This window comes from Dama dama, chromosome 33 (genome assembly GCF_033118175.1).
Source record: "Dama dama isolate Ldn47 chromosome 33, ASM3311817v1, whole genome shotgun sequence".
NCBI lineage: Eukaryota > Metazoa > Chordata > Mammalia > Artiodactyla > Cervidae > Dama > Dama dama.
Window position 1 is genome coordinate 52984311 of NC_083713.1, and position 24087 is coordinate 53008397.

At 38.1% G+C, this 24087-nt stretch overlaps 1 long non-coding RNA gene across 1 annotated transcript in view; it reads right to left on the bottom strand.

Annotated features, from left to right (window-relative positions):
* LOC133050825 (uncharacterized) overlaps positions 1-24087 on the bottom strand; it is a 161239-nt gene that overhangs the window by 48374 nt on the left and 88778 nt on the right. Inside the window, exon 2 of the long non-coding RNA XR_009691708.1 lies at positions 1734-1994. This is a non-coding gene — a long non-coding RNA (uncharacterized LOC133050825). The remainder of the gene's footprint in view (positions 1-1733; positions 1995-24087) is intronic.

Here is a 24087-nt window from a genome sequence, read left to right on the forward strand (position 1 = left end):
TCTGAAGTTTTCAGTTGTGTTTACTTCATTTAAGTTTTTCCAAATTTAGGAACATTAAGCAGATACCTTGATTTGGTTCTGAATTGCAAATCAGTACCATGTTTGCCAACACTGATGACCTTAAAACTGTTATATTAATCCTCACTTCATTTTACTATATTCATATATTTTTATCAGTATTTGAATAATTATTTTCCATTTATGTGATATGTGTTCTAATTGGCACCCTATGATGACATTGCAATGAAGGGTATCCCAGCTATTTATCTTGTCTAGGATCAATTTCCTCATTTCTAAAGTATAAATATTAAGACTAATTATTAATGAATACTAACATGGCACTCTGCACTGGCCCTAGTTTTGTTCCAAGCACCTTGAAAATATTAATTTAGTTCTCGTAAGAGCTCAATGAGTAGATACTTCTAGAATATACACTTTATAAAGAAGCAAAGCAAGCGCACAAATGTAAAGTAACTTGTTCAAGGCCACACAGCTTGTAAGTCATGAACCAGAGCTAAGTCCATGCTCTTAGCCATTACACAACGCTGCCTGTCCAGTTAAAAATGCTTGGACAGAAAACAACAAAATTCTGTAAAGCAATTATCCTTCAATTAAATAATAAATTTAAATGCTTAGACTTTGAATGCATGCACAAGTTCAACAGACATGATTTCTACTAGTAAGGTGCTGACAATTTAAATCAGTACTTAAAAAACTAACACTTAAAGTTACTGACTATTTCATATAAATATTATAATCAAATGATCAGTAATATTCACCTGCTTCAACTCACCACTTATGAAAACTTTTCAAAACACTGACAATACATTTAGCAGAAATTGAGCCTTATATGTGGGATTATTATAACTATACACTAAAGACACTCTAAAAAGCTTGCTAACCATTTGTTGGTCCACAGAATAATTATCACTTGTCACATCAGCCCATGGGCACACACCAGGGATCCCAAAAGGGTCTGGATAAAACTAAAAGATAATAGTTTTTCTTTGCCAGCTTCCCATCTTTTAACACCACCTCTCCTAGCAGCAGCTACCCTTTTGGACACCTCAGATAAGCACAAAGAACTGTCTTATGCTCACTGTGCTCTGAGTGAAATTTGCCACTTAAATTAAAAATTTGCATTCATACAGCACCTGATTTCAGTCTTTCAGATTTCCAAAGTTACATATCTCTGAAAGAAGCAAATGCAGAAGCAGACAACGTGCTAACACACAGTCAGCAACCACTTTATGAGAAGGCCTTGCAAAAATGACAGCAGTTGGGAAATTCCCCGCCTCATACTAAGAGGAATCCTACGATTGTCACATAAAAAAGCAGAAGGTAATAAGCTAGGACTACTTCAAGAAGCTTTGCATCTCGATGTAAAGTGACTCAGACACACTGGTTTTAAGAATTTTGCTATTTTCTATTCTTTGTAGAGCTCTAAATTCTAATCGTAAAAACTCACAATTTTTGAGAATTTGTAAGTACTGGGCAATATTCTGACAACATCATATATTTTCTTTCTCAAAACACTCCTAGGAGGCAGAACCTACCAGTTCTCCATTTCTTCCCCCAGTGCTCCATTTCTGAGATGTGACAATAGAGGCTGAGAGAGTCACACTCAGTGGCTGAATCTGTGTTATTTCCTTAAGCACGTTCGAGTTATCTGTTGCTTCATAACAAACCTGCACAAAACATAGTGCCTTAAAATGACCGTTTTCTTTACTCACATGTTGGTGGGTCAGGGGTTTGCAGAGGGCTTGGCAGGGCTCCTCTTTGATTCTTGGGGCCTCCTCTGGAGCAGCACAGGACAATGAAACCTCTTCCTCCGTGATTTCTCCACTCAAACCCGTGGCCTCCACACTTCTTGTCTCTGGCCAACATTGCATCACATCATCCATAGCTTCTCAATGTGGTTCGGGTTTCTCACTGGGCTGGAGGCTGAAGAGTCTTATTTCTTAATGGACACTGCCTTTTAAGAGCCAATATTCCTAGAGAGAAGGAGCAAAATCTGTCAATCCCTTTATAAGTAGGTCTACAACTACCTTTTACAAGTAGGTCAGAACACCGCTTCTACCACTTTCTAAAGATCAAAGCCATCCACAGTCAGAGGAAAGATAGGCCATGCCTGTCAGTAGTAGGAGTGTTGATATATTGGCAGCCATATTTAATCAAGTAAGCATTTGCAGGGGATACTGGTGTTGGGGACATTTGAAGCCTCCTTTAGGACAGACAGTGAAGTTGGCTCCCTCATATGCACGTGAATTGATGTTGAGAATGGGTTGAAAGCTCAGTTGAGTCTTTTGACCTGTGTGACCCTAAGCAGAATTTCACTATGTTAGAGAAAGAATCCTACCAACTCTCATTCTGAGATACAGGGACAGAGCTGCACAGCTCTACCTCAATCTATTTGTCAAATTATTAGTTAAGAACAGTTGAGTCATGGGAAACAAGATCACCTCTTAATATGAGGTGGAACATTTCCCAATTTCTATCATGGTTGCAAGGTGTGCTCATAAAGTGGTTTATTACACTTTGACTGTCTCTGTGTTTCTTCCTATCAGAAAGCATGGCTTTTGTTACTAGCTATGGATTGCATGCAATGGAAGGTATGGTTGATTGTGTTCAAGAATGAGTGATGCCTCCAACTGAGGGATCCTTAGCAGAGAGAGATCGGATCACATGAAAAGGCTAATTTTCAACCAACTCTGACTAATGAAAACTGCAATTTCATATGATTCAACTTAATATTTTAGGTGTCCTTCCACATTGAACTGTGTAGCAAAAAAAGAGACTTTATATAAATAACTAGTAGATTTAAAAAGAAAATCATGCTGTCTTAACTTTTAGAGACAGAGGTCATTTAATGCTAGGTCGCAATTGTCAGACCAACATTTTTATCTTCTGGTTACTTATATCCTTTAGTTTAGATTCCTGAAGCCCTTCCTGGCATTGATTCTCTGAGTTTATGAGGCCAACGCTTATATTTGGTGAATACTTGTAAAGGCCTGCTCGCCAACCTTATCCCCAAGGGAGGGAATAAGGTCAATTCTATGTGTCAATAGCAGTGAAAGTGTTCTCCTTCATACCAAATCTTCTATTTTTCTTTGTGACTTTCCAAGTGTTGCTCCCCACTTGAAGGACCAGTCTTACAATTTACTTCTAACTGAAAAGCTTTTCAATAATAGATTCCCCTGTGAAGCTCCCCACAGCTCTTAAAATGAGGGAAGAGAGCCAAACCTCAAAGCTCGAAGCTGACTACTTGCTGAGGTGGTATATTTTGGGAAGGGATTATTATGTGTCAATAACTCTTACACTATGGTTTGTGTGGTATGAAACATTCAACAGATGTAAATTAGTAATAGCAATGTGATAATGACTATAATTCTTTGGTCTTGTATTTCTATTACTTAAATAGTATTAATTGAAGCAAATATGCTTTCTCTCATACCTTAGAAGTGTAAAATACTTAATAACATGTGCTTCAAGACACCACAGTGTCTTTGGTCTCTGGTGTCCAAGAGACAAAGTCTCTAAGAGATAAAGTCTTGTGCATCGTGGTGAGGTTCTAAATCTTAACATTGGGAGTGTGGGGATTTTACTTGCTATTTGAAACGCCATAATATGATACTAATATTTCTGACTCTAGAAAACCAGGGTATACAAAATGATGTGGGGATTGGAGTGAAAGAGATTGTCTTTCTCAGTGGTATCCTACATGGCTTACAGGAGGGTGTGAATTCGTGATATCTAAGAACAGAGGGCTGCTGACTAACATCAGTTCTGTCTTTAAGGAAGTCTGGGCTCTGCATGATGTTTGGGCTGAGATACAAAACAATTTCTCTATTTTCCCAAATAGTTCACCCCTCCCTAATTATAGCCCTCAGACAAATGTTTTGTTACCATGAGAAAGCAGGCAAAGCAGAAAGAAAATAATCAGGCATTTTCACTTAGAACATTGAACGTTAATACCATCTTTCCTCTTGCTAACAGACCTTTCAATTTTACTTCTTACATGTTTTAAGTGTGATCAATTTTACCTTTCAAGATATTACTCCTCATCCATAAAATTACACAAAAATTGCCATAAACAAGCTGACTAAAAAGGAACAATCGTTGTAAATTTAAAAAAAAAAAAACCTTCATGTTTATAGAAATAATAAAGCCCATGCAGTACTTCTTTTAAAGATCTTGCTCTAAACAAACTGAATTATTCATGCATAGAATTGAACAGCATTAGAACACCTGTTTTCAATCATGCATAATGTAAAATCACTCATTACCTCACAAGAGCCTCTACATCTCCAGCAATCAAATGGCATTGAAACAGCAAAACAGGTGCCTGGCAGGTGGATCCAAGCAGATGTTTTGGGCTTGCATGCCTTTTCTTGTACAGGTGTGATGATCTTGTTTTCAACTGCATAATTGCTATTTAAATAGGTAATATTTAATTCTTATGTACTTTAATATTTATTTTTGCTTCTCCAATTCCTCTCCCACTTTGCTACTGCCTGGGCCTGAGGTGGATTTGAAAGCTTTTAGAACCCTGTAAGGTGGAGAGATGCCAGTTGAAGGTGCAATTCTACTGTCCTAGGCTTTTATGATGAAGGGACCCTCCGTGAAAAGTAGCTTCTGGTGAGCTTGTGGAATTTCAGCAGCGTGGCTAACAACTGAATAGGAAAGAAAAAGTTACTTTCCCTTGTTAGGTATAATCCAAAAGTCATATTTAACCATTTCTTCCTTGCATACCATGAATTTTAAATGAAGTCAATGCAAACGATGAGTGCAAATCAGAAAGAGAACATCTTTCTTCAGCTGCTTATACACAATTTATTGAACTTCTGCAAAAAGAACTCTGTGTGTATCTTCCTTGTGAGGCATCAAAATGCATTTGCTTAAGCATGTTTTACTAAAACATCTTTAAGTCTCAGCTGGAAATAGGGTTTTCACTTCGTACTAGATTTATCCAATACAAATTCATCCAAGCGGAATAAGTAATGCAGCCTTCAACAGGGGGTGTCACAGCACCTTATTTCCCTGTCTGTCCATATCATTCTTTCTTTCTTTTTTTTAATAATCAACAAATTTAGCATCAGTGAAAGGTGCTATATTGAAAGCTTCAAAGAGAGAAAACTTTATTTTTGAGAACAGGTGCAGCATGAATTTCTATGGTGTCCCATCAATGCTGTCATTCTTTGTAAATCTTTGTGTCTGTTTTAGCCATCGGTTTACAGTGAGTTAGGCTAACAGAGTAGAATTGCAAGTTCATTCTGCCGACATAGTTGGAGGTTTGGGCACCCATATATTTCTCACAAACACATAAAAACGTATAAATCTTTGACATGTTACACTATATAATCTATTTTGGGGGTAACCTATGCAAAAATGTTCAAATATTTCTATGTAAAGAGAACAATGGTTTCAGTCATCCAAATATTGTGTTAACCCCATTCAAGTATGTAGATATTTCTAAGAATCTGGGTATGTGGAATCATTCATGTGGACCAAAGACCCAGAGATCTGGGTCTCTCTCCTTTCTCTCCCCCTTTCCAAGATGTTTGTCTCTGTGCAGATATGGCCATGATATTAGTTACCCATATAGTTCTCTTTCCTGGAGAAGGGAATGACTACCTGTTGCAGTATTCTTGCCTGGAGAATTCGATGGACAGAGGAGCCTGGCAAGCTATCGTCCATGGGGTTGCAAAGAGTCAGACACAACTGAGCAACTAACACGAACAAAGTTCTTTCAAATGAAAATATCCTAAAATGAATGAAGCAATAATCATATTGTAGCTATTTTACCACTTAAAGTGTTGTTGTTGTTTAGTCTCTAAGTTGTATTTGACTCTGTAGCTCACCAGTATCCTCTGTCCATGGGATTTCCCAGGGTTGGGATTTCCCAAGAATACTGGAGCAGGTTACCATTTCCTTCTCCAGGGGATCTTCCTGACCCAAGGATTAAACTCACCTCTTCTGCATTGCAGGTAGATTCTTTACCGCTGAGCCACCTGGGAAGCCCACTTAAAGTGTTAATATTACTTAAACTAAGGTAATGGATTTTTGAAGCCAGATCACAAAGCTAACTCATAGGTCTTGTCTTTTCACCTAAGCATTACTGAATTATACATACATACACATAATTATATATATATATATATATATAATATCACACTGTGCTATACAATAGGTCCTTTTTGGTTATCAGTTTGATATATAGTAGTGTGTATTAATCCCAAATTCCTAATTTATTTTCCCATCCTATTCCTCTTTAGTAACCATAACTTTGTTTTCTATGTCTGTGAGTCTATTTATGTTTTGTAAATAAGTTAATTTGTATCATGTTTTTTTTTTTTTTAGATTCCACATGAGTGATATCATATGCTGTTTGTGTTTCTCTAACTTATTTACCTTAGCAATGATAATCTCAAAGTCCATCCATGTTTCTGCAAATGGCATTATTTCATTCTTTTCTTTAATGGCTGGATAATATTCCATTACACACACAAACACACACAGGCATATAACATGCTTTTTAAGGGATGAAATATTTTAAATAGATAATTATATTGTATTGACTGGAAACATATGAACAAACAAACAAAACATTTAATGCATTACTAATGAATTGTTTCATTTCTAAAGAAAGTAATGCCCTGGAATCTATTCAAAGATAGTAAGGGTTGTAGTCAGGGAAGCTCCCACAAAATTCCTAGACTTCAAGGATTAGAAAGCAATTCCCATTCTTCACTAATCACTGTTTCCAGCAGAGCTTGACAAATTATCTTGTGCAGTAACTGCCTGTTTGATATAATTCCTCTCCTACTGGTCTGCTTTCAGGAGTCTCAAGGACACCCTTCCTCCACTGTGGTGGAAAAGGACGGAGAAAGAAATATTCAAATGTTTAGTAAGAAGTTATGGAAAACTGATATAAACCTCACTTGCTTAGAAGGCAACCAATGTCCAAGCAAGTCTTAGCTCAGAAAACTAGACAAATTTCTTTTTTCCAGAAAATAATATACACAGAACATTGAGGAGGATGCAACAAATAGGTGCAGAACTATTTGAAGAAAACTATTTAAATCTCTAGCTTAATTTTACACTCCAAAGCCAAAACATCTCAACATATTACATAAAAAATAGTATTTCCTGGGATCCAAGCACCAAGAGGTCCATTCCCAAAGAAGATCTTTGTTAACCTCACAATCTTAATTTTATTAGAACTCTGCTACCAAGTAAAATTTCCTTTAAAATTGACACCTCTGAAGGAGGGCATGGAAACCCACTCCAGTATTCTTGCCTAGAGAATCCCCAAGGACAGAGGATCCTGGCAGGCTACAGTCCATGGGGTCACAAAGAGTCGGACCCGACTGAGTGACTAAGCATACACCAAGTAAAGTTTCCTTTAAAATTGATAATAAAAGGCCTAAAACATTTTAAAACAAAATTTATTAAATATGGAAGTTGTTTTAAAATGGTATTAAAAAGTATTTCATAGTTGAGTACATTTTGGAGGAAGTAAAAATTGATGGTAACCATGGGACTGATAAGATTGCCAGGTGGTGCTAGTGGTAAAGAATCTGCCTGCTAATGCAGGGGACACAAGAAGCATGGATCCTTGGGTTGGGACGGTCCTCTGGAGTAGGATAACAACCCACTCCAGTATTCTTGACTGGAAAATTCTGTGGACAGGGGATCCTGGTGGGGCTACAGTCCATGGGGTTGCCAAGAATTGGACATGACTATACTTCCCCGGTGGCTCAGATGGTAAAGCGTCTGCCTACAATGCGGGAGACCTGGGTTCAATCCCTGGGTTGGGAAGATCCTCTGGAGAAGGAAATGGCAACCCACTCCAGTACTCTTGCCTGGAAAATCCCATGGATGGAGGAGCCTGGTAGGCTACAGTCCATGGGGTTGCAAAGAGTCGGACACAACTGAGCGACTTCACTTCAAGCACAGTACACACATCACACACAAACACATTGGATTGATAATATGTAACCTGGTTACCTTCCCTGAAGCCCCAGAAGCCATAGAGAATCTTCTGTCCTTATGACAACTGCAACACTGCATTGGTTTCCCACATCTTGCACTTGTAATTCCGTGTAGGGTCCATGAGTTTTCCAAAGTTGACACTCCCCTCTGTTTAAGCTCTGAGGATAAATTTCCACAGGGCCTCTGGCTTCATTAATTATTTCACCTCCACATTTTTCACTTCTAACTGTCTTTCCTGTGACTCAACTTTCCCCAAAGCAGTACCAACTTTAGGTGTTTTATCTTTCTTGGCATACAATGAATATCTACAAAGTTGTAGTGCTGGAACTGAATAATTGTACGTGTACAATACTACAGTTTTTCAGTATCTCATAGATACATGCTCATGGCCTTTTCTACATTATTCATATAAAAATATCTAGAACCTAACCAAGATCAATATTTTTCTGCAATGTTTATTTATTTTCATAAGCATTATTTCTCAACATTCATTTTCTTAAAACCTAGTTTTAGAAGCTTTAAGGCCCAACTGAGTCATTTCAACTTTTGAGGGAACTTTGTTTTCCTCAAAAAACAAAGCTAGGGGACCTGCAAAAACTTGTCTATAAACTGGAAAAAAAAAAAACACTCCAGGTCACATATTTTCAGCATCTTCTAAAAATTAATGGTCAAGGACAGAACATCAAGTCAACTGAAATTATAACTAATGTATAAAGTTAAATGCATACTAACTATAGTATTTGGCTACCTAGGCCCATTCCTTCAAGATTCTAATTCCTGTCGAGTTCACTAAATGGGTCATTCTCTTCCCCATCCCCTATTTCTACTATCAGTTTAGTTCAGTTTAGTGGCTCAGTTGTGTCCGACTCTTGCGACCCCATGAACTGCAGCACTCCAGGACTCCCTGTCCATCACCAACTCCTGGAGTTCACCCAAATTCATGTCCATTGAGTCAGTGATGCCATTCAACCATCTCATCTTCTGTCATCCCCTTCTCCTCCTGCCTTCAATCTTTCCCAGCATCAGGGTCTTTTCAAATGAGTCAGCTCTTCGCATCAGGTGGCCAAAGTATTGGAGTGTCAGCTTCAACATCAGTCCTTCCAATGAACACCCAGGACTGATCTCCTTTAGGATGGACCGGTTGGATCTCCTTGCAGTCCAGGGGATTCTCAACAGTCTTCTCCAACACCACAGTTAAAAAACATCAATTCTTTGGTGCTTAGCTTTCTTTATAGTCCAACTCTCACATCCATACATGCTGCTGCTCCTGCTGCTGCTAAGTCGCTTCAGTCCTGTCTGACTCTGTGCGACCCCATAGACGGCAGCCCACCAGACTCCCCCGTCCCTGGGATTCTCCAGGCAAGAATACTGGAGTGGGTTGCCATTTCCTTCACCAATGCATGAAAGTAGAAAGTGAAAGTGAAGTCGCTCAGTCATGTCCGACTCTTAGCGACCCCACGGACGCAGCCTATCAGGCTCCTCCATCACTGGTATTTTCCAGGCAAGAGTACTGGAGTGGGGTGCCATTGCCTTCTCCACACATCCATACATGACTACTGGAAAAACCATACCAAGACTAGATGGACCTTTGTTGGCAAAGTAATGTCTCTGCTTTTCAATATGCTATCTAGGTTGGTCATAACTTTCCTTCCAAGGAGGAAGTGTCCTTTAATTTCATGGCTGTAGTCACCATCTGCAGTAATTTTGGAGCCCTAAAAAATAAAGTCAGCCACTGTTTCCACTGTCTCCCCATCTATTTGCCATGAAGTGAAGGGACCAGATGCCATGATCTTAGTTTTCTGAATGTTGAGCTTTAAGCCAACTTTTTCACTCTCCTCTTTCACCAAGAGTCTCTTTAGTTCTTCTTCACTTTTTGCCATAAGGTTGGTGTCATCTGCATATCTGAGGTTATTGATATTTCTCCCGGCCATCTTGATTCCAGCTTGTGCTTCCTCCAGGCCAGTGTTTCTCATGATGTACTCAGCATATAAGTTAAATAAGCAGGGTGACAATATACAGCCTTGACATACTCCTTTTCCTATTTGGAACCAGTCTGTTGTTCCATGTCCAGTTCTAACTGTTGCTTCCTGACCTGCATACAGGTTTCTCAAGAGGCAGGTCAGGTGGCCTCGTATTCCCATCTCTTTCAGAATTTTCCACAGTTTATTGTGATCCACACAGTCAAAGGCTTTGGCATAGTCAATAAAGCAGAAATAGATGTTTTTCTGGAACTCTCTCACTTTTTTGATGATCCAGCGGATATTGGCAATTTGATCTCTGGTTCCTCTGCCTTTTCTAAAATCAGCTTGAACATCTGGAAGTTCACTGTTCACGTATTGTTGAAGCCTGGCTTGGAGAATTTTGAGCATTACCTTACTAGTGTGTGAGATGAGTGCAATTGTGCAGTAGTTTGAATATTCTTTGGCATTGCCTTTGTTTGGGATTGGAATGAAAATTGACCTTTTCCAGTCCTGTGGCCACTGCTGAGTTTTCCAAATTTGCTGGCATATTGAGTGCAGCACCTTCACAGCATCATCTTTTAGGATTTGAAATAGCTCAACTGGAATTCCATCACATCCACTAGCTTTGTTCGTAGTGATGCTTCCTAAGGCCCAGTTGACTTCACATTCCAGGATGTCTGGCTCTAGGTGAGTGATCACACCATCGTGATTATCTGGGTCGTGAAGATCTTTTTTGTACAGTTCTTCTGTGTATTCTTGCCACCTCTTCTTAATATCATCTGCTTCTGTTTGGTCCATACCATTTCTGTCCTTTATTGAGACCATCTTTGCATGAAGCGTTCCCTTGGTATATCTAATTTTCTTGAAGAGATCTCTAGTTTTTCCCATTCTATTGTTTTCCTCTATTTTTCTGTATTGCTCACTGAGGAAGGCTTTCTTATCTCTCCTTGGTATTCTTTGGAACTCTGCATTCAAATAGGTATATCTTTCCTTTTCTCCCTTGCTTTTCACTTTTCTTTTCACAGCTATTTGTAATGCCTCCTCAGACAGCCATTTTGCTTTTTTGCATTTCTTTTTCTTGGGGATTGTCTTGATCCCTGACTCCTGTACAATGTCACGATCCTCCATCCATAGTTCCTCAGGCACTCTATCAGATCTAGTCCCTTAAATCTGTTTCTCACTTCCACTATATAATCATAAGGGATTTGATTTAGGTCATACATGAATGGTTTAGTGGTTTTCCCCACTTTCTTCAATTTCTATTATCCCTGGATGGAATTACAGTCATTGACACATTGCTATTACTAATTTGCATTCATTGACTGTTTCATATCATACAAAACATAGTATCAGAGAGTCACTGACACATGATAATCTCTTCCTAAAATAGTTGCCACTTCAGAAGTAGTCATTTCTGAGCTTTGAAGTGTGGCTCTCTTCCCTCATTTTAAGAGCTATGGGAAGCTTCACAGGGGAAGCTGGAAGGAGGATGCCAGTTAATTGTTTGCAGGTAGTGTGATTATTCACAGTGGATAATTTGAATGCCAGTAATAATGGATTATTACCAGTCTCAAAACAAGTGATGTATGTTTGATAAGATCAGTGTATATCCTCTATTTTACTCACATTAGTGGAGACTCTGTCTAAAACATTTGTATTTATTCTAGAGTAGATGGCTAACTTTGAAATGAAAAGAATGATACAAAATTTACTAAGATAGTAAAGTGTAATGTGATGATTCAAATGGGCTTGTAGGATTTTAAAATTTCTTAGAGGTGTCATTTTGAATATCAGACCAAATTCTATTATGTATGGGTAAACAAGTGGGTAAAGTGATTTTTCATTTTGTAGAATGCCATAGCTATAATTTTCTGCTTTAACATTTTAACAAGTCATTTAATTAATATATTTTGTATTTTATATCCTCAGACTCTTTGTTGAAATAAATTATTCAAATTCTTACATAAAACATGTTTCTCTATGCATTTTCAGTAAATTTTGCTATAGATGAATGTGAATTTTCTGCTCATTTTGGACATATTTGGCAACAGTCAATGAACATTGGTCCAAGGAATTAAATTTATAGGAGAAAGGCTAAGCTTTTCACCTAAAAATTTACTTCATGTTACATTTAATTAATATTTTTGAAATGAATAAAGTCAGCAAACTCCAGGAGATGGTGTAGGACAGGGAAGTCTGGTGTGCTACTGTCCATGGCATCGCAAAGAGTTGGACATAACTGAACAACAACAAAGGCCAAATTAGATTTAAAATTTTAAGACTTTATATAGACAATGAAGGAATCATTATTTTGGAACAAAGTATCTTGTAAAGATACTTTTCTTCAATGTACCTTATAAAATTTGATTTAAAATCAACCATATGTTGGAAATTCCCTGGCAGTTCAGTGATGGTCCAGTGGTTAGGACTCCAAAATTTCACTGGCAAGAGCATGGATTCTGTCCCTAGTAGGGAAACTATACAAGTCACATGGTAAGCCAAAAATATAAAATAAAATAAATCATACATTATTTACTATTATTTATCATTTTAAAAAATTTTGTTGATATGAGTATCTATAACACTATTCCAAAATATATATGAATAATTTATTCTTAATGTTATTTCTTATAAAGAATTATACTATTTAAATATTTTAGACAATCTTTTCCCTGCATAAAAGACATTAAAATAACTGTATACACAACTCAAGACTATAAGAGCATTAATTATCAGACATTCCATATATTTAAGAATTAAAAGTTATTCCATTGTTTTTGAAGTAAGGCAATGGAAGGATGGACTCCTTTTGAAATAGTGAGCATAGTATCAAATGCTATTAAGATCAAATTAGTTAACTATATAGTTAAGTATATTTTCCTTTGGAGCTTCCCTGGTGGCTCAGATGTTAAAGCATCTGCCTGCAATGCGGGAGACCTGGGTTTGATCCCTGGATCAGGAAGATCCCCTGGAGAAGGAAATGGCAACCCACTCCAGTATTCTTGCCTGGAGAATCCCATGGACGGAGGAGCCTGGTGGGCTACAGTCCATGGGGTTGCAAAGAGTCAGACACGACTGAGTGACTTATGAACCTGAGGGAAGATGCTGAATCTAAATAGCAGCTCTAGTGAGGTACCAGAGGTCAAATATTAAAATCCTTTTCTTAGTAAGAGGCACTATAGCATCACCTGCAACAGTTAACAGATATGCTTGCAGAGTGCAATTGTTTTTGCAGTAATATTCTCTTAGGGTATATTAGTGAACAAAACAGACATTTGTCTTCTTGGGGCTTCTAGTCTAGCAAGGAGAGACAGAATAAAAGAATAAAACAATTATAATAAGTAAGGAAATGATATGACCTGTTAGAAAGTGGTAAGTACTGTGACAGAAGAAAACATGGAGCAAGTTAGGTGGGGGGAGGAGAATTGGACTCTAAAATGTAGCGCATCCATTGTAGTGACAAATCAGATGCTCAGTGCAGGCCACCCCATGCAGCAAGTGAAAGCTGAAAAAGACAAACTAAATTATCCAAGTAGAGATCTAGGGGATGGGTATTCCAGGAAGAAGAAACAGCTAGTGCAAAGGCCCCAAGGTGGGAACAGGAATGCCGGTGCCACTAAAGTGCAGTGAGTAGAGAAGAGTAGTGTGTGAGGTCATGGAAACAACTGGGGCCAGATTTTTTTAGGTCAGCAGACATTTCTTTAAAAAGCCCAATAATGCCCCTGCTACTATTTGCTGGGAACAAAAAGAACAGAAACTTGGATTTGGAAACCATCCCCTAGACCCAAAAGAATTGTTATTTGTCCCCTGAACAAAGTAAACAAATCTTGGAAGTTACCTATCACCCCAATCAGTCTGCTCAGTGGCCCGGTTCCGACTGGAAATATAATCCTGGAATCCGCTGGGTAGCCCCCAATGGGACCCAGTGGCTCTGTGGGCTTAACTTATGGCCATGGTTACCAGTTGGCTGGGTGGGGCGTTGCACATTAGGATTTGCTTTAGCCCATGGCAGAATTAAGCCTAGCCTACACCAGCCTCCAGTAAACCTGCCTTATCTGCATGCAAGATGGACACGATCTGTGTTCCAATGGTATGACTATCTTGCTGCCTTGTTTATACCCTCTGTAGGGACAACGGATATCATGGTTAAGGTAGAGGCCTTAACTAATTTCATTAAACAGGCCCTCTTAGACAGTACTAAAGCCATTCAAGCTTTGAACAAAGAACAGATTCAGATGAGGAAGGCAGTAATTCAAAATAGGATGGCATTAGACATACTCACAGCAGCCCAAGGAGGGACTTTGGCGAATGGTGTGTACATCCCTGACCTGTCTGAAGATGTATCTGCTGCCTTGGAGGATATGCAAAATCAAGTGAAAGCCATGTCTAATGAACTGTTGTTATAGTAATCTTGATCATACTGCTTTGTGGACCCTGCTTCCTACAATGCCTTGTGAATTTTGTAACCCAGAGGTTGATAGCATTCTCTCATGTGGGTGGCAGGAGGGCTAAGGTACAATATATCTCAATAAATGATGCTCGTTATGGAAACTAAGAGCATCAAGAGAGGGGAATGAAGAAGGAATTCATAGGGCCTGGACTCCATCTCAGGCCTGTCTGTGCTGATCGTGCGCGGCCACCTCTCCAGTGGACTCTGAACTCTGTGCTTAGCGCCTGTGGGAATGACAATGGAAGGATAAGACCCCCTCTGGGCAGGGGAATCTTGAAGAACAGACACTAATCACCCCTGCCTCCGGACACTATCTATCAGAATGTAAGCACAGGCTTATCAGTTATTAACTATTTGGAATGTAACTGCGGGCTTTATCAGTTATTAACTATTTGGAATGTAACTGCGGGCTTATTGATTATTGACTGTTTGAACACATAACACGTGAATGATGGGGTTATTGTAGTTGTATTTACCCTTCCTTTGTTTATGTAAGTCTCAAGGGAATTGGGGTAGTGGGTTTGGACACATGGGGTATAAAAGATTTTCACAAATGCTGGTCGGGGTCCTTGGCTAAGAGGAGACTCTGCCTTGGGCCCGCCGGTGTAATAAACTGCACTCCACTAAAAAAATAAATAAATAAATAAAAAGCCCAATAGTAAAAATTTTGGGCTTAGCAAAACGTTGTCTTTATTGCCAACAACTCATTTCTACCTATGTAGTACCAAAGCAGCCATAGGCAAGATATAAGTAAACATAAGTGTCTATGTTCCAATTAAAGTTATTTATGGACATTGAAGACCTTCCCTGGTGGCTCAGATGGTAAAATTTTTGCCTGCAATGCAACAGACATGGGAGACATGGGTTTGATCCCTGGGTCAGGAGGATCCCCTGGAGGAGGGCATGGCAGGCCACTCCAGTATTCTTGCCAGGAAAATCTCATGGACAGAGGAGTCTGGTGGGTTACAGTCCATAGGGTTGCAAAGTGTTGGAGACTGAGCATGTATGGACATTGAAACATGGACATTGAAAGTTAAATTTCATATATTCTACAGTTACAATTTTTTTAACCATTGAACAATGTAATACCATCCCTAGCTCATGGGTTATTAAAATAGGTAGTGGGTAGATTTGGTATGCTGGTCATAACTGCCAACCCTTTATGTGACATGGTTTGCCATTACAAGGATTTGGGGCTCTTAGGCTCCATTCAATGGGGTTTCAGTGTGGGATTTTCAGCAGAACAACAGCAAGATAGGTCTTCCACTTTCTAAAGATCACAGGAGTGGCTGTGTTGAGGAGAAAAGATACAGGGCAAGAGTATTAGAATGAGAGAGACCTGTTAAGAGGTCAATAGAGAATTCCAGGCAAAAGATATGGAGGCTGAGACCAAGGAGTTAGTATTGGAAACAGAGAGAAGTGGTCAGATTCCAGATCTGTTTTAAAGGGGGATCCAGTAGTCTTCCTGCTATTTATGTATATAGAGTGTGAAAGTACATGAAGGCACACAAGTTGTCTCCTGGGTAACTTGCAGAAGAAATGAAGACATTAGAACCAGATTAACCTTAATTCAAACCCCATCTCACCATCAATGTGACTGCGAACAAACTTAACACTTCCATGCTTAGATTCCTAAGAGTGAAATGGGATGATGATATTTATCTCACAGAGTAAGGCAACATCGTAGAGCAACTATCAGGCATTCAGTGGTAGCACTGCACTCTGTGACATGAACTTCATAACACTTGTCACAGTGAATTCGACCACCTAACCTGGCAGGTCATGTCATGTCCTCAGTGTGGAGAACCTAAGCACCCACTCCAGTCCTGCCCAGTATCATGCAGGCTGTTCACTGTAGGGCTGACCTTCACACTCATTCCACCTGACTCCAGAATCCATGCTGTTAACAATGATGCTGCACTGCCTCCCTGGAAAAGTTATAATTCCTTTCTCATAAAACTGGAAACCAACCAACAAATAACTGTCAGAGCCTATCTTAAAACCAAGTACAATAGATCAGGGGTTAGAAAAAGAAAACAAAAACAATAAGCATCTCCTAATACTGGGGGAAAGATCTAAACAAGGAATAAAATAATTGTAATGAGTGTGCACAAGAAAGAAATTTAGGAAAGGAATATTTTAAGGCAAATAAAACTTCACAACACATTGGGTCTTGATTATCCATGAAGACAATTTGTCTTTCATAGGGTAAAAGGAAGACACAAATTCAGTCATTCATTGGATAAACATGTTGGAGTGCCAAGAATCATTGCTGAAACTTTAAAGTACAAGTAAAGAAGCTAGAAATGATATCTGTCCTTTTGTAGAAACCATCATTTGTGATTAAAAGGGTCTATTTTTAGTGGGGTTAAGAGACCCTCAATACCCTTGCAAACGAAAAGAATCAGAATGAGCGAAGTATAATTCAGCCCCTCAAGAGGAGAGCAATTATTGAAGTTGAAATAGGAATTTTGTGTTTTCTAATTGCTTAAAGGGAGGGTTCAAGGGAGTGAAGAAGGGAGCATGAAATATTAAATTGATTGGATTCTTACTAGTCGTTTCTTAACTAAAATTTCCACCTGGATTAGGGTGCTGCTCTCTGCCAGGCTGTCAGAGCCACAAACCAGCAGAGACTGAGGGGGCAAGGAAGAAAGGAGGAAGGAGAAAGGAGGTCAACAAACACAGTTATAATAAAGAAAAGATCACCTCGGAAGGCATGTACTGGTCAAGGTAAATGTGGTTAATAATGACAAATATAAATGCCAGTGTAAGAGAACATATGGCAAAAACTCAAGAATGATGTGAAGTGCGAAAAAATAGACTTGTGATTATTATACATTTTGATTGATTTATAAACAAAATATATGGGTCTCTACATGAATACTGACAAAAAAAGAAGAAAAGATTTTAAAGGAGAGAATATCATATCCTCACATCTGAGGCAGCTCTGTTGTAGCAACAGTGATAGTTTCAGCTAAGTTCTCTATTTTTTTTTCCTTAAAATTTCAAATCCTGAGCTGGGCGGGGCCCCTGTTTTCTGTAGGGCAGTCACCCTGGGCACCTAACATTGCCTGCAGGCTGGTGGCAGGATCTCCTTGATGAGCAGGCCAGGGCCAGTCCCGGGCAGCTCCCCTTTCAGCCTGACAGCTGCATATCCCAGGTGGTCTGACATTTGAGATGGAGGCTGTGGATAAGATTGAAGGTGTTTTAGGGGAGAAGTAGGCTGTGAATAACACCAAGACTTCATCCAGATGGAATCACTCATGAGACAACCTGAGATAGTCTATTACTGCCCATATGTCTTCTGGGTCTCCAAAGGCCAGGCTCCATTGATTTATAAGAAACCTACTATTTATGCTTTTGGCTCATTTCACAACAGACTACAGTAAAGGATTTATCAGAGATGCTGCTGTTTCTGGCAGTTGTTGGGATTTTATAAGTTCTTTAAATAAAACAGTCTCCATAAATATCCTAGTAAACATCAGACAATAAAGTAAATATTTGGGGGTTAGATTCAGTTTATTTCCTCTTAATACACACCATCTTTTTACAAGTTTCCTTCTGAGTACAGCCCCATGGCAAAACCTTTTATAGAACATACCTATTTTAGGTAAATTAATAAATATGTGACTCCAAAGAAATAAAAATTACTAGATATAGCTATGCTCACAGTATTGCTTAAACACTTTCTCTCTTGCAGATAAGCCTTGGAAGAATTATTTGATTATTTTTTCCAGCACAATCAGTTATTAGTGTATCTTATTTATAGATGGTTCTTTGAGGAACTATAGTAATATAGCAAAATATCAGTTATTTCATCACACTGGTGAATTTAATGAACCTGAAGGTGTGTGTTATTTTAGCACTTACTGTAGCTCCTGTGAAAACCCAGTGGTGCTAAAATCTGTAAACCTGTCATTGCTTAAGTAATAACCTTGTTAAAAGCATCTTCATTTAACTTACTTTAGCTTCTGTGGATGTAGGTTTTATTTTATCAGTACAGAGAGTAGGTGCTTCAAACCCAACCCACTTATTGTAAATATAATTAATTGTAGTTCATTAATTTATTCACAGTGTTATTGCTTTTATGTTCACACTTAGGTTAAATTAAATATTGTTTGGAATCTAGTACCTATTTTCAATTTTTTACAAACTCTTAATTCACACTGAATTTCTGTAGTTACAGGAGTAAATTTTAGTCTGCACCAATGAAAATGTTCATTTTAATTTTTAATACTCCTTTGTGTGAGGCACAACAGACTCTTCCCTCCTCCCCTATATACAATGTAGATTTTTTTTTAAAGTGCATTTTTGTTCATCTACTTGGAATGGATTTGAATATATTCTTGCCTTTTCAAAATATGAAGAAAATTGGATATTGATGGTAGGTGTTCAGAATTATCAATTGATTTCTACAAGAACACATCTACAATTATTGAAATGCTGGCAATAAAAATGGGACCTCCCTCCTATTTAGGACTACTCTTGAAAAGAGAGAGAGGGAAAGGAAGGGAAAGACAGAAGCAAAGCAGATGAAAGAAGACAAAACTGTAATTTATATAATTATAGCCTCAAAGCAACAACAAACTTTTGATAATTACTTGGACAGGCCAATAGCAAGGTGTACAATAAAAGCTATATGTTGTCAACCACTTTGAAATCCTTGACTGATTGCAATAATGCAGGCAGTAAACACTAACACATGTTCTGTTCCATGACCACATTTAGAAGAACATCATCATAAAAGGTGTTGGTGGCAACCACTGTTTCATTGATAAATGACATTAGTTAAAGAGCTACTAGCCTGATAGATAGATGAAGATTTTTATCAAATTTTCTTTCCCCAAAATGTATCAAGAAAAATGCAGGATAGAAATAGTATAATAGACCCAGCTGGCAATAAATTGAACCTGTCAAGGTGGTTTTGTTTCTGAATGCATTTTTTGTAATCAATTTTTTTATAAGGTCATAATTCCTCATTTACTTTGTTTATGCCTTTGAAAATTGATGATCAATGATGTTCATCTTTACAAAAAGAAATCTCTGATTTAACTTGAATTTTAGTGCTTTAAAATATATAATAATTATCAAATATATTGATTATTATGATAATCAAGATATCTTTGTAAAATCCCCCTAAATTGTAACCCTGATATTGATAATCTTTTTCTTCTCCTCTTATAAATGTTGATTTTAAATTTGGGGCTAGAGAGAGTGAGGAGAGGAAACACATCAAGAACTAAGACAATTTCTTGGGATATTTTCAACATTTAAAATAATAACTTTATTATTTTCATTTTTAAGATTTTTGTCTTTTAGATGAAGGTTCTTAGAATTATTAATATCTAGATTGGTTGAAAAGTGGGTCATTCAAATAGAGTATATTTAAACATGCAGCTAAAACTGTTTCAAAATTGCATATATGCTTTTGTCATCAGTCTCTTTTTGTAACATAACTGTTACTAAAAACTTTCTTTAGTAATTTAGTCAATGTTTATATGACTTGAATAAATGACATTTTTAATCAGAATATTAAGCAACCATGTTAATTTTTGTTTGGTCTAACAGTATAGTTTTTAAACAATAGCCAGACGAGAGATTTACACAATTGTATCTTTCAATAAGATACACTTTAAATGTACAATAAAGATAGAAAAAAGCAATGAAATTCACAATTATATCAAGGATTTTTTTAAATTAAATCTATTGGTTGTTGGTATCTGTGAACTCTTAAGAATAAACACCTGCAGTGTTTTATTATGTAAAAAGGTGGTTTAATTGCATCTTATTTATCACAGACAAATCAAGCCCTATTCAGAAGATAATAATGACACAGTAATTGGATCAGTAATTGGTTCAGGATGATTCAATATTGTACTAATAATCATAAATACTGCTGTCTTCTGCTTTGATTCAAGGCTGACATGCTAATATAGATTGGATTTAGAGCAATAAATATTAGTGAACTGGATCTAGTATTAATATCTAGATACTTTGGCTACGCCAGCCAGAAACAGGTATAAAACATATGCACCACTTGAGAACATATTTTAAATTACAATATGAATTCATTAGCTTCCCTGATAGCTCAGTTGGTGATGAATTCATCAATGTACTTTATTGGCTTTTCTTAACTATTCATCTCTGAAACCAACATCTTCAATGTATGGAGGTGGAAGGGAGTAGACATGAAGACATTTCCTTATTTTTCTTACAAAAATGATCATTTTGGTGGAGTAATACAGCTTTTCCATTTGACTGAGTTAGTTACCATGGAGGATGTGACATGATGACCTGGTGGGCAAAATTATTCACATGCCAGTCATGTAATGATGGATAAGAAAATCATTCCCATTACCACACTGTGTTCAGCAGACACTTGGCGGTTAAACAGGACTATTTCTTAGCCAGTGTGGTGGCAGCCTTTCACTGAGAGCCAAAGGAGAGGGAGGCTCATTATGTAGGGAACAATGATCCTTATTCACTCAACATGGAAACTTGCCTCACAAGAACACATTGGACGGCTCTGGACTGGAATAAAAATGGCATATCCCCTTTTATCAATGGAACAGAAACCTAGGATCAACATGCCTGGCTTGGAATTCTGCCTACTAGTGATAGAAATGGATATATCCAGGCATTTGTTTATTTATAGCCATTTCCATGGATTGGAGGGGTTGGAGAGGTGCTTACTGTCTTCCCAGTTGCTTCAGTCCTGTCCGACTCTGCAACCCCATGGACTGTAGCCTGCCAGGCTCCTCTGTCCATGGGATTCTCCAGGCAAGAAAACTGGAGGGTGTTGCCATTTCCTTTCTACTGCTGCTGAAATAGGTCTCTTTTGTGGGGAAAAGAGAAACAGGCAGCTCACAGGTGCCAATGAAAAATGTAACTATGCACTTTTAACTCTGAAGTTATAAGACTGCTGGAGACAATTGATTAGGTGTGTGATATTTACCTGGCAATGGGAGGATATTGGGATTTCTATTGTTTTAGCTAAACAGGATAATGGAAAAATAAGAAAGCCTTTTTAAGTGAACAATGCAAAGAAATAGATGAAAAAAATAGAATGGAAAATACTAGAGATCTCTTCAAGAAAATTAGAGATCCAAGGGACTATTTCAAGCAAAGATATGCACAATAAAGGAAAGAAATGTCAAAGACCTAACAGAAGCAGAAGAGATTAAGAAGAGGTGGCAAGAATACACAGAAGAACTATAAAAAAAAAAAAAGTTGTTAATGAGCTGGATAACCACGATGGAGTGATCACTCACTTAGAGGTAGACAGACACCCTGGAATGTGAAATCTAGTTACAAACAAAGCTAATGGAGGTGATGGAATTCCAGCTGAGCTATTTCAAATCCTAAAAGATGATGCTGTGAAAGTGCTGCACTCAATATGTCGGCAAATTTGAAAAACTCAGCAGTGGCTACAGGAATGGAAAAGGTCAGTTTTCATTGCAAACTTAAAGAAAGACAATACCAAATAATGTTCAAATTACTATACAATTGCACTCACTTCACATGCTAGCAAGATTATGTTCAAAATCCTTCAAGCTAGGCCTTAGCAATACATGAACTGAGAACTTTCAGTTGTACAAGCTGGATTTAGAAAAAGTGGAGAAATCAGAGATCAAATTGCCAACATCTGCTGTATTATAGAAAAAGCAAGGGATTATAGAAAAAGCAATCTACTTTTGCTTCATTGACTCTGCTAAAGACTTTGACTGTGTGGATCACAACAAAGTATGGAAAATTCTTAAAGAGAGGGGAATACCCAACAACCTTACCTGTCTCCTGGGAAACTTGTATGCAGGACAAGAAGCAACAGCTAGAACTGGACACGGAACAACAGACTAGTTCAAAATTGGGAAAGGAGTGTTTCAAGGCTGTATATTGGCACCCTGCTTATTTAATTTATATGCAGAGTACATCATATGAAATCCTGGACTGGATGAATCATAAGCTGGATCAAGATTGCCAGGAGAAATATCAACAGCCTCAGATATGAGGATGATACCACACTAATGGCAGAAAGTGAAGAGGAACTAAAGAGCCTCTTGATGAAAGTGAAAGAGGAGAGTGAAAAAACTGGCTTAAAACCCAACATTCAAAGAATGAAGATCATGGCATCTAGTCCCATCTCTTCATGGGTAATAAATGGGGAAAAGGTGAAAACAGTGACAGATTTTATCTTCTTGGGCTTCAAAATCACTAAAGACTGCAGCTATGAAATTAAAGACGTTTGCTCCTTGGTAGAAAAGCCAGGGACATACTTAGACAGCATATTAAAAAGTAGAGACATCACTTTACCAACATAAGTCAATATAGTCAAGGCTATGATTTTTCCAGTAGTCATGTATGGATGTAAGAGTTAGACCATTAAGAAGACTGAGTACCCAGGAATTGATGCTTTTGAACTGTGGTGCTGGAGAAAACACTTGAGAGTCCCTTGGACTGCAAGGAGATTGAGCCAGTCAATCTTAAAGGCTAACAACCCTGAATATTCATTGGAAGGACTGATATTGAAGCTCCAGTACTGTGTTGGAAGAAAAAAAAATGCCAGAAAATAGCCACCCGATGCGAAGAGCTGATGGAGAAGGCAATGGCAACCCACTCCAGTACTCTTGCCTGGAAAATCCCATGGATGGAGGAGCCTGGTAGGCTACAGTCCATGGGGTCGCGAAGAGTCAGGTATGACTGAGCGACTTCACTTTCACTTTTCACTTTCATGCACTAGAGAAGCAAATGGCAACCCACTCCAGTATTCTTGCCTGGAGAGTCCCAGGGATGGGAGCCTGGTGGGCTACCATCTATGGGGTCACACAGAGTCAGACATGACTGATATGACTTAGCAGCAGCAGCAGCAGTGAAGAGCTGATTCACTGGAAAAGACCCTTATGCTGGGAAAGATTGAGGGCAAGAGGAGAAGGTGGTGACACAGGATAAGATGTTGGATGGCATCACTGATTCAATGGACATGACTTTGAGCAAACTCTGGGAGACAGTAAATGACAGGGAAGCCTGGCACGCTGCAATTCATGGTGTTGCAAGGAGTCAGACATGACTTGGCAACTAAATAACGAAAACAAGGACCATGGAATGCACAAAAGCTATGTATAGGGCCAAAGGAATGTCACGGAGTAGAGAACCAACGCCTCCTGGTAAAGAACTCAAACATAATAATACATTTCCTAGGAAGGACAGAGAGGTCGATGAGACCAATGAATCTATAGAGGCGTTGGATTATTCTGTTACCTATCCCTAGCTTTTGGCTTTTTATTTACAAATTGGTAATTTGAAATGGAATTTACTCTCCAAAGTTCATTATGAAAAAAATGAATACAAATCTTATCAAATCTATTACTTATACAAATACTCCAGGATGAGTATTGAGATTTCTTTCATATCATTGATCTCTGTCCTAATTATTTAAAGAACATAGAGTGGTGTGATTAATTTCTTAACACCAAAGTCACGCAGGAAACACAAGTAGATGAACTATGTGTTGGAATGAAAAAAAAAAAAGGCGAGAAAATCTGATATCAGTGTCCTTAAAGAGACTTTGATTAACCCAACAATTCTATTCAAGGGAACAAGCTTCAACCTGTTCTTGTGTTCTCAATCCACCCTCTTCATTCAAGGCATGGAAGATGCAATTTTCTTAGCATACACTCAATTGAA